This window comes from Pogona vitticeps, chromosome 2, assembly GCF_051106095.1.
Source record: "Pogona vitticeps strain Pit_001003342236 chromosome 2, PviZW2.1, whole genome shotgun sequence".
In the NCBI taxonomy this organism is placed as follows: domain Eukaryota; kingdom Metazoa; phylum Chordata; class Lepidosauria; order Squamata; family Agamidae; genus Pogona; species Pogona vitticeps.
In genome coordinates, this window is record NC_135784.1 from 223256071 (window position 1) to 223268123 (window position 12053).

Genomic DNA, 12053 nt, shown 5'->3' on the forward strand with positions numbered 1-12053 from the left:
CCATTCCTAAGAAATAAAGGCACATGTGCTTTCCTTGTACCTTTGAATGTATGTATCTCATTCTTAATCACAGCTCTTCAACTCATCTGCAATTTGTGTAGTTTATTCAATTTGCCTCTTTCTAAATATAATTTAAAGTGAACCTACAAGGAGCTGTAAAGAACCCGTTTCCATAGACATTATTCACATTTATTGTCTTGGTCTTGGGAGGATTTGATGTAACCCTGAGAACATATTTCATCCATATTGAGGTTTGCCATATGGTTTTAGCAAGCTTAACCACTTCCTACTGATTTTTGTGTTTATTCTTGAATCTTGAGTAGTGCTTTGTGTGTTTTCCCTCAGGAGATGGCAGTGTTTACAAAGTGAAGCTGCTGTTGATGGCTTTCTCCTAACCTTCACAAGTATGGATAGAAAAGTAATTAATTGAGTATTGTATTTACCTACATACATACTGTGTTTCCCCAAAAATAAGACAAGGTCTTATATAAATTTTTACTCCAAAAATGCAGTAGGACTTATTTTCAGGGGAAGTTTTTTTTCATATACAATGATCTACATTTATTCAAATACAGTAATGTCATCTTCTGGTTGCTGCACAATGGTGGAGGGCGGGGATTCACTTAACTAGGGCTTATTTTGGGGGTAGGGCTTATATTAAGAGCATCCTGAACAATCATACTAGTGCTTATTTTCAGGTTAGGTCTTATTTTCAGGGAAACAGGGTACTGTTCTGTGACCTCCAGAGATAAACAATTGGCTTTAAAATTGTGCATGTTTCTGACACAATATATTTTGCATTCCAAATAAATAAAGGCATGTGATATCGTTAAAATGCATATACAGTGGTGCCTCGCATTACGACGTTAATTCGTTCCAGCGAAATCGCTGTAGAACGAAAATGTCATAATGCGAAAATAAAAAGCCCATTGAAACACATTGAAACCCCTTCAATACGTTCCAGTGGGCTGGAAACTCACCATCCAGTGAAGATCCTCCATAGGGCGGCCATTTTCGGTGCCTGTGCAGTGAGGAATCCATCCCAGAAAACAGCGGGGAGCCATTTTATTTACCTGGTGGCCATTTTGAAAGCACCAATCAGCTGTTCTAAAACCGTCGTTTTGCAAAGAATCGGTTCCCGAAGCAGGGAACCGATCATCGCAAAGCGAAAAACCCCTATTCAGACCATCGTTTTGCATTGCAAAAATGTTGTAATGCGGTTTCGTCTTAATGCGGGGTAATCATAAAGCGCGGCATGACTGTATTTGATCAACAGGAAAAAAGCATACAGAATATGTGTATTTGTCATCTGCCACTTTAGCAATTTTTTAAAAATGTATACTTTTGAGGAAAAAAATAAGGACAGAAATATTCCTGAATTTATGAAAAGAAATAAGTTTCACAATGTGGTGCAGAACTCAGATGGGTCAAGGGAGCTGGTAGGTCTCTGACAAGTGAAGCAAAAATGAGACAAACTTTTTTAACAGCTTCATTTGCACATACAGTCTTACTGATATATGCTTATTATTCCATAACTTAGTCTCATGTGCTAATCTGTACAACAATTTCCCCTTTGCGTTATGTCAAGAGAATTGTCACTTGGAAAGTAGAAGAAAAGAGAGGTTACCTACCTGTAACTCTGGCTCTTTGAGTGGTCATCTGTGAATGTACACAAATGGGTTAAGTCTGTGCTTGCAAAGGACTCCTCAGAACTTTCTAGAGCTTTTAGTCATGTGTTTGCTAGGACATTCCCCTATAGCAGTGATGGGGAAACCTTTTGAGCCTGAGTGCCCAAACTGCAACACAAAAACAACTTATTTATTCCAAAGTGCCAACACTAATAAAACCTGAATATTGAGGCACTATCACTATCTCTGAGGCAAAAATGATGAAACCGAGTGTCATGTTCCCCAGTGTCTCCTGTTTGTGTTCCCTCAAACACAGGCCCATCTTCGGATATGATGTATTATTTTCTCCCTTTTACACGCTGCCACCAGTGGATCTTTATCCACACTGTACCAAATATGTTTCTTAGACCCGGGCTGCTAAATATAACAGGTTTATTTATTGTTTGATTGTTAAATCACAGAAGTAAAGTCATTGATGTTCTTTCATTGTTCAGTCATTAAACTTGGATAGGATTACACGTTTGCTTTTTTGTATTCATTCACATTAACCACTGTAACAATATATTATGACTGTCTATCTATTTCCTATTACTTTTATCTCTTATCTATTCTCTAACCCACACCCACTTTCCAATCTGTCTTAACCCTTCAAAAACTCTTCTCCAACTCCCCTCAGTCTCCAAGTGTTCTTTTGACTCCACCCCTCCTATCCTGCCATAGGCTCGTGCCCTAGAGCTCCATATGATGGGCAGGCATGACTTGGGCATTCCGCCACACCGAGGTTGTCCTATTTGGGCGCATCATGAGAAGGCTGGAGTCCCTGGAAAAGACCACAATGCTGGGAAAGGTGGAAGGCAACAGGAAAAGAGAAAGACCAAACACAAGATGGACGGACTCCCTAAAGAAACCAACAGGCTTGAATTTACAAGAGCTGAGCAAGGCAGTTGAGGACAGATTATTTTGGAGATCGCTTATTCGTAGGGTCACCATAAATCAGAGGCAACCTGACAGCACACAACAGTAACAAAAAGATCTTACAGTACTATTACAATTTTCCTTAGGACACAACATCTCTGTTTCTTGGGTAACCTGTTTATAGAATTTTGTGTGAAACTGGAAATTAGAGTGTAAGCTTCTCTAAGTTTACACTCAAATACTTTTCTTTGATTCCATTTGTTGGTCTGTTTGTTCACTTATTTATTTTATTACTAAAACACCCAATAACCAGAGCTTTGGGCAGCTTGCAAGAGTTGAGCAAAGTCAAGGATAGGACATTAACAAAGTTTTAATTCCATATTGACAGGGCTTGAGATGGCAACATAATTTCCGCAAATTTACCTGCCCATTTTGTCAATTAGAATTTTTAATTTGGTCAATTATTTCTTAAATAAATGTATAACTAACAAATATTATTTAGCTAGTTAATTGTAGATCATTGTTAACTCTCCAGTATATACTCGTATTATTAAAATAGCAGGGTTGCTTAAACTTTGAATTATTTTTCTGTACTCTGTAAAAGTCCAAAAATACAAAAGAAGCACAGGACAGTAAAATAGGAAATTTAAAAGTAATTATAATCTACAAAATGAAAAAGGAAGCCAGGATGAGAAGAATTAAGCTAATTTCCAGGAATTTCTGCTTCACATCTTGTGCAAGAACAAGTAGGGGTTGTTTCTTGTCTGGCCAGCCAGGGGCTTTAACTTGCTAGGAATCCCTGTCACTGCTTCCCCCCTCTCAGGCTCTGCCCACCCAGCTCTCGGAGGCTCCTTCCCCATAGTCACTCACGCACAAAATGCTTCCTCACACTCCCAGTTCCTCAGAGGATGGGCGGGACATGTGGATTTACAGATGACCACTTGAAGAACCAGAGTTACAGGTAGATAACCTCTCTTTTTTCATAGTCGCAGTAAATGCATGTGAATGGGTGATTAGCAAGCTAATTTATCGGAAGGTGGGCATTACATAGACATCAAGACAGCTCGTCCAAAGTTTGCATCCAGCCTGGACCAGGTAGCTGTCCTGCAAATGTGTGAAATATCAATGCCCTTGAGCAAGGCCCTGGATGTAGAGATTCACCAGCTCATAAGCCAGGGTGATGACCTGGACGGTCCAGCAGGAAAGATGCATTATATCCCGTGTCCGGCCCCTGGTAACAGATGAATAGGCAAGGTGACTTTCAGAAATCAGCCTAATGGGAAGCGAGTGAACGCTTCACATCAATGGTTTGGAGCATGTGCTCCAAGTCTGAGAAAGGAGATGGGATCAGAGTTGGGAGGACAATGGATTGGTTGACATGAAAAATTGCAGACAACATTGGCAAGAAGGAGACATTTGTGTAGAGGGTGACCTTGTCTGGGGGGAATTGGGGGTAAGGAGGGTCTACTCGCAGTGCTGCTAATTTGCTAGCCCATCTGGCAAATGTAATGGTGACCAGGAACAATGTTTTAAGGGAAAGAAACTTGTGCAGAATAGTGGTTGGAGGCGCAAAGGGTGAATGGGTCAAACAGTGGAGCACCAGTCTCAGAGACCACTGTGGGGCTAGAGGTTTGGGGAAAGGTCGAGTGTTCTTGAACCCTCTAAGGAACCTCTTGAGGGCTGGGTGGGAAAACAAGGTTGATGCTTCTGAACCTGTAGGTTGATGTACGATGATAGCCATTATGTAGACCTTTAAGGTGGAATGAGATAGTCCATGTTTGAAAAAGTGAAGGAGAGAAGCATATCCAGAGTAAACTGTAGAGCTGAGAGGCCCTTAGACTGTGAAAAGGTAGTGAAAACATTCTATTTGTACAGCAGTACAGCAAGATGATAGAGGGCTTCCTTGCTCTGGCAAGAACAGAGGTTACCATGGGTGAATCCTCCAGGCAGTGAGGTGGAGAGAGTCGAGGTCTGAGTGAGAGACACTGCCGCTATCCTGTGTTAGAAGATGGTGGGATCGTGGGAGGCAGAGAAAGTTCAATTACATTATTTTCAGTGTGGTGAACCATGGCTGGTGTGGCCACCAGGGTGCTACGAAAAGAGCATTCTTGGGCTCCTGACGTAGGCAGATGATTGTTCTTTGGATTAGAGGAATGGGGGTAAACCTGTTACAAGACCTGGGCCCTATCATGTCATGAAGACATCTCCTACAGAGTGAGCACCTGTTCCTGCCATGGAGCAGTATCAGGTGCACTTTGTGTTGTGCTCCATGGCAAAGGTATCCATAATGGGGTTGCCCCATTTGCAGCATAGTTGGAGAAAAGTGGTTTGATGGTGTGTCCATTTGTGCGTCTGGGTGGTGAGCTTACATGCTTTCCCACTTTGTTGTCTTTTGTGGCAACATGGACCAGTACTGGAAAGATGTGGCAGCTATAGCAACATTCCCAGAATTGTACCACTAGAAAAAGAAAGGATAGTGAGTGTGTGCCACCCCATTTGTTGATTTTTTTGTGGTCACCTGAACTGCACGGCCCCCAATGAGGGATTGAAATGCATGGAAGGCTTTGATCACTGCTGATAGTTCTAAGTAATTTTTATGCAATTGTTTTTCTCTCTTTGACCAGATAGCACATATGCTGTGGCTGTTGCACTGTGTGCCCCAACTGGTGGGGCTTGCATCTGTCGTCACCTGGACAGTGAACTGCAGAGAGCGGAATGGCCAACCAATTGAGAGATTGGCGACTGAAGTCTACCAGATAGTTAGTTCGGGTGTTACTCTGAGGTGCTTGGAGGGATGGTCTGTCTGGGTGTTGAAGAGGGACAAGTACCAAGACTGAAAGGAATGCATCTTCAGCCTGGTGTGCTATACCACTACGGTGATTGATGCCATGAGCCAAAGGAGACATTGAGCCTGTTGAGCTGTCACTAAGGCCAGAAGATGAAATGGAAGTATTGCTTTCTTGAACCTGACCATCCTCTTGTGAGGGAGAAAGGTTCTGGCAACATGAGAGCCTAGGTGGGCCCCAATAGTCAACACTTTGGGAGGGCTCGAGGTGGGACTTGGAGAGGTTTACCTGGACCCTGAGATCTACCAGAGTAGAGAGGATAAATTGAGCATTGTGCTTAGGTTTGTGATATGCATCTGCAATCATAAGCCTATCTATATAGGGGAAGATTGTAATGTGATGGAGATGTAGGTATGTGGTGACTAGAGCAAAACACTTGGTAAAAATTCTGGTTGTGGCGGAGAGGCTGAAGGGGAGGGCCTTGAACTGGAATATGGTGTTGTGAAGAGTAAACCGGAGGTGGATTGAGATGTGGAAATAGGTGTCTTGTAGGTCAATGATTATGAATCAATCACCCTTGCAGAGAAGAGGAATGACGCTATCTAGAGTGACCATTCAAAAACATCTGAGTTGGATGTACCAGTTGAGGTTCCTTAGGTCTAATATAGGGCAGAATCCACCATCCTTTTTGGGAACTGTGAAGTACCAGGAGTAGAACTCAGTATCCCGGTTGTTGATGGTATTCCCATGATAACGGCCTTCAGTAGGAGTGATGAAATATTATTCTCCAGGGTGGGGGAAGGATTGGTATGCTTTAAGCAGCTTGTAGGTGGGAGTTTTGCTGATTCTGTGAGGTAGCCAAACTGGATGGGTAGGGTAGGGCCCAAGATTTGTTGATTATACGTGTCCATACGTGGAAAAAAGTAGCCAGTTTGGGAGTGTGTAGATCTGGGAAAGTGGCAGATCCAGGAAATGACAGTAAAAATGTTGTTTGGGTTTCCTCTCCAGTTGCCTGGAGGGTTGGCAGGATTGCTGCCTGGAGGCATGAGGCCAATAACATTGGGAGGCCATGGGTGGAGATGCAGGATGCAATCTGTCAATGGAGACAGGCTTATATTGTTGGTATGGTTATTGCCATTGAGTGTGTGGGTACTTATGGTATTGCTGAGTACAATGGGATCTTGCAGATCTTGTGGAGGTTGTTCATAATCTCAGGATGTAGAAAGTAGAAACAAGCTATTCTGTATTTCTTCAAATGTTGTTAAAAAGCTCTGGCTCAACGCATTTCGGCAAAGCCTTCTTCAGGAGCTGAGCATAACACAAAGCCACACATTAGATATTGATTATTACAGTGGTGCCCAACCTTTTTAATGCCAGGGATTGGTTTTGTTGAAGACCATTCTTCCAAGGACCGGTGGGGTCTGCTGCTGCCGGTGGCGTCTGTGAATGAGGCGTGGGGGGCGTCCATGCGTGGGGGTACTTGTTATGCAGTAGTATGTTATGCCATCATTTAAAGTGCCTCTGAGGAATCCCAAATAAAGATCAGCTGTGCTAGTAGGTCTTTCCTGACATTTTCTTAGCCACATCCTACAGCAGAAGCCATGGTCCACAGAGAGCTTTCAAAGCATCAGAGGGATCTCATTGTTAAAAAGGTATCAGTCAGGAGAAGGGTACAAAAGAATTTCCAAGGCATTAGATATAACATGGAACACAGTGAAAACAGTCATCATCAAGTGGAGAAAAGATGGCACAACAGTGACATTACCAAGAACTGCACTTCCCTGCAAACGTGATGAAAAGACTAGAAGAAAATTTGTCAGGGAGGCCGCCATTAAAGGAGCTGCAGGAATATCTGGAAAGTACTGGCTGTGTGGTACATGCGACAACAGTCTCCCGTATTCTTCATATGTCTCAGCTATGGGGTAAGAGTGGCAAAATGGAAGGTTTTTCTTGTGAAGAAAAACATCCAAGCCCGGCTAAATTTTGCAAAAACACATCTGAAGTCTCTCTCTCTCTCTCTCAAAAAAAAAAAAAGCATGTGGGAAAAAGTGTTATGGTCTGATGAAACCAAGGTTGAACTTTTCAGCCCTAATTCCAAAAGATATGTTTGGTGCAAAAACAACATTGCACATCACCAAAAGAACACCATACCCACAGTGAAACATGGTGATGGCAGCATTATGCTTTGGGGCTGTTTTTCTTCAGCTGGGACAGGGACCTTAGTCAAGGTAGAGGGAATTATGAACAGTTCCAAATACCAGTCAATATTGGCACAAAACCTTCAGGCTTCTGCTAGAAAGCTGAACATGAGGAGGAACTTCATCTTTCAGCATGACAACAACCCAAAGCACACATCCAAATCAACAAAGGAATGGCTTCACCAGAAGATTAACGTTTTGGAATGGCCCAGCCAGAGCCCAGACCTGAATCTGATTGAATATCTGTGGGGTGTTCTGAAGAGGGCTGTGCCCAGGAATCTGCAGACTGACAGATTTGGAGCATTTTGGCAAAGAAGAGTGGGCAAATATTGCCAAATCAAGATGTGCCATACTAATAGACTCAAACCCAAAAAGATGCTTCGACAAAGTATTAGTTTAAGGGTGTGCACACATATGCAACCATATTATTTCATTTTTTTTTTAATTTTACTTCCCTCCACCTAAAAGATTTCAGTTTTTTGTTCAACTTTGTACAGTTCATAGGTCTCATTAAAGGTGGAAAAAGTTCTGAAATGATTTATCTTTGTCTCATTTTTTACATCACAGACACTTGACATTTTAACAGGGGTGTGTACATTTTTATATCCACTGTAGCTCTTAATTTAAAAACCAGCACAGCATCACATTGTGCCAGATAAGCTAAGGAATGTTAAATAAAATACGTCAATGGCTTACATTCTGTTGCACAGCAATGCAAAATTATAACATTTAGACACAAATTGCCTTTCATTAAGAAATCTCCATAGATGTTATCTGCATGCAACAGATGTCTACAGAAACTTCCTCATTTTGGGTAATTTGTGTCTAAAACATATGCCTTTTGTGTAACTGCACAAGATTTCAGCCAGTGGATGGAATCCTACTAGTATGTGGGCAAGGTCTGCATAACTTGCCACAGCTAACTGCAGCTAATTGACAAGGTGCTCAGATGAGTCTGAGTTTCAGTCTTTGGAAAACTTCCAAATTAATTAACTTCGGTTATCCAACATAATTATTTGTCAAAGAAACAGAACAGCAATAAATTTGGATCTCTTTTTAGACAATTACACTAGACACACAGAGTGTGTAAAGGTAAAGACAGTACTAGCAGAGACATGTGCGAGATGATTTTGTACAAGTTAAGCTACAAATGACTTCTGTCAACTGAGTTCACTGTGACTCACACTCAGGTAAATGTAATGAAGATTGTAGCTTTGCACATAAAATATGTATCTGCATTAAAACTATGGCTGAAATCCTGTTGCTTACATACATGGAAGACAAACAAAAAGTTCCAGGAGCTTCTGGCTGGCAGTTAACAAGCACTAGCTGAGATTTTAGATTGTGTGCCAAGTCACTAGGAACATATGCCCCAAAATGACCCATGAATTGCCAGCTAATAAGACAATAATACTAACAGCGTGTCATCAAGTGACAACCCTTTCCAGGGTTTTCTAGGTAGAGAATATGCATTGGTATATGTATGTGTGGCAGAACAGTTAGAAATACGACAAAATCCTTAAACAGAGGAGTCATTTTTCTTGGACTATGAGAGGTTTCTCATTCCTTCTATGTAAATACATTTAAGGATGTTTAATTCTGCATAGAATTCAGCTACAAAAGTTGTCTTAAGATCCCAAACGAAACATTAAGCAAAGAAACACCCAGATGCTGAGACTGAATTTTCCTATGCACTCAATAAGCATACCAACATTTAAATACACCAACATTTTATTGTGTATCTTAACTCAAGAGATGGCTGAAAATTTCAGTCAGAAGTATTCTTATTAAATAGCAATATTAATTCTACACCACCATGGGAATAGTTTAGTGCCAACAGCATGCTTATGAGCATAAGAGTCAAGGCAAGGATCTGGGAGTGAAAGGGGCAGGGAGTCCCTAATAAAGATTTGTGGCCATCCCTGCTTTCCACCATCAAAGCAATTCTCCCAATTCTGTTGCACTCTTGAATATTGCGCTGTAAAACCAGCAGGGATCCTAAAGTTGGCTTGAAAATACCCAGCCCGATTGTATATAGACTTGAGGCTAAGCATCAAGCATGGAAGGTACTCCATATATTGCTGCAAGCAAACCTCTGACTAGCAGAAATTAAAAACAATGATGGCAAATCCCAGCACCCAATCTGGCTTAATATGTAGGGAGTTTGTTTTAGAATCATAAGACCCAGAGGAGGATTGGTGACTTAAGGAAATAAATAAGAACTTGCTTTTAAAAGAGGAAAGATGCTTAAAGAGAGGAGAAACGAGGCTGGAATTGGCATCTTTGTTATGCTAGTTCTCTTCCCCGTCAGCTTTCTCTGCCTTGGGCACAGATTAGGCTGCTGAAAAGTTTATCTTTTCCTAAGGCTCCACCAGCGTTGCTGGTAAGGCTGCTTGAATCTCCTCTCCTGGACATGCCAGGCTTTTTGACAAAAAGTATAAGCAGAAATTAGCTGCTCTGGTCCATGTAACGACTAAACAACAACAACAAATAGGCACAAAGCCTGTATCTCTTAACAGGCTGACAAGCCTGGAGGCATTTGGTAAGGGAGCCCCCGCCAGAACCAGCGGGACACGGGCCATGGCTGGAGGGGGGGAGAAAGTGGGCAGTGGCTGATGGAAAGATTCAGATGGCTGGGAAGAAAGAGGGAAGGAGTGTCTGATATCAGGGACAAGGGAGAATCTCAGACCCTCTTCGGCTCCAAAACGGCAGCATGGACTACGAGCCCCCCCCCCGGCGCTTCCCCCTTTTCCTTCGCCTTGAGCGTCCTCAGTTTGGGGAGTAAGGGAAGCACTGGCTCACCCTCCTGCACTCCTTCCTCAAAAAGAAAGGGCGCTGCTTGTTCTCCCTCCCCGCGAACCGAGTCCCCACCCACTAACAATGCTCCACCAGTCAAAGAGGAGGAGAAGGAAAGCAGTGTCTTTTTGTTTTGGGACCTTCAAGTTTCCGGCAGACAGCTCTGTCTCTCACCTGCACAAGCGCTGTGCCACTGTTTGTGCATGCGCACGAGCACACATGCAGGCTCAAACAGCATTTGCAGAGGTGAGTGCATGCAGGGGGCGGGGTTGGAGGTCTATCTTCGCGGCCCAGTTGGCCTCAGGCTACGGACCAGCACCGGGCCGGGGACTGGGTGTTGATGACCTCTAGATTATTAGATTAGGTACTCTCTGAACCTTTCTTTGGTCTATATCAGCTCCAAATCTAATTGAAAGTGTTCGAAAGTGCAGGCACTAGGAGAGGAGGCATTTGTACACAGCTGTGCAGGGTGGCAAGAAAACCAGTCCATAAAGGGAGAAAGTCTATTTCTTCGTTTAACCCATGAGATACTGGGGTGTTCAATTTCAGGATCCAGTCAATTTCCCTTTTCAGTAAAGACCTTTCACAGTTCCCAGGAACTCTGTCCACGGCCCAGAACACTAAATCTTTTATTGTATGGTTCATTTCTGTAAAATGGCTAACTAAAGGACTGCCTAGTTGTTTATTTCTTAAATTACTGAGGCGTTCACCCATTCGTATTTTTAAGAGGTCCAGAGGTTTTTCCTATGTAGAGTTTATTACATGGGCATCTTATAGCATAGATTATTCCCCTGGTATAACTGTTAGTGAATTCCTTCAGGGTGTAAACCTTTTTGTTCCGTGGTTCTATAAATTCTGACATGAGCCTTGTATTACTGCAATAAACACAATGCCCACATGGATGATGTCCTCTTGCGGGGGGGGGGGGAGACATACCAGGTAAAACACTGGGAATTAGTGATGGTGTAGTATCTTTGTACTCACTTCTAATCAATATATCTCTTAGATTCTTAGTCCTTTTGGAAGATATATGTATTTCCTCTTCAAACCTCTCTAGATCTTCTAGAATGTTGCAGTGCCTTTTTATTCATTTGGTCAGTTGTTACATGGTCATATGTCAGTATACAGTTCACATAGTTCGTAGGTGTCCTTACTTTTTTATTTAGGAGATCGCTGCACTTCATCCTGGTGGCCTTAGCAAGACTATTTTCTATTACCTGATCTGGATAGCCCCTACCTTTTAGTTGGTCTTTCAACATCTGGGATTCCTGCTCCCAGTCCTCTCTCATGGTGCAATTTCTTTTTATTCTCAAAAATTGGCTATAGGGGAGATGCTGATGTAGAGGAAGTGCGAATTCGCTCCAACATTGATCACTGTTTGGGCCCAGGCAGAGTGTTCAGAGGAAGAGGCCTCTTAAGTGAGGCTTGGTAGGCTTCAATACCAAATCTGGGTCAGATTGCAGTTCCCAAGAGTGTGGATGGGGACTGTGACATCCACCCTGTGCCCTGTTTGTGTCCCACAAACCACAGGCCCACGCTGGTGCCGTTCTTTCACTGCCACCAGTGGATTTCTTTTATCCACAATGTAAATTATTTTACTCAAACACTGGCTGCCAACAATTACAGATCTTTATTTAGTTACCCAGAATCACAATCATTGAAATGTTATGTTTTCTTTACTTATTTGCAATTTAACCACCTTGTGTATTTACTTGTTACAACTCACACTT

At 42.4% G+C, this 12053-nt stretch overlaps 1 long non-coding RNA gene across 2 annotated transcripts in view; it reads right to left on the reverse strand.

The window, feature by feature from the left end:
* The window catches only part of LOC144586572 (uncharacterized), an 85273-nt gene that overhangs the window by 18399 nt on the left and 54821 nt on the right, over nucleotides 1-12053 (reverse strand). Inside the window, exon 1 of one of the 2 annotated variants that reach the window (XR_013541466.1) lies at nucleotides 1632-1707. The exons of the other annotated variant lie outside the window; for it this stretch is intronic. This is a non-coding gene — a long non-coding RNA (uncharacterized LOC144586572). Of the gene's footprint in view, nucleotides 1-1631; nucleotides 1708-12053 lie in introns of those variants that run through there. 2 annotated transcript variants of the gene reach the window in all.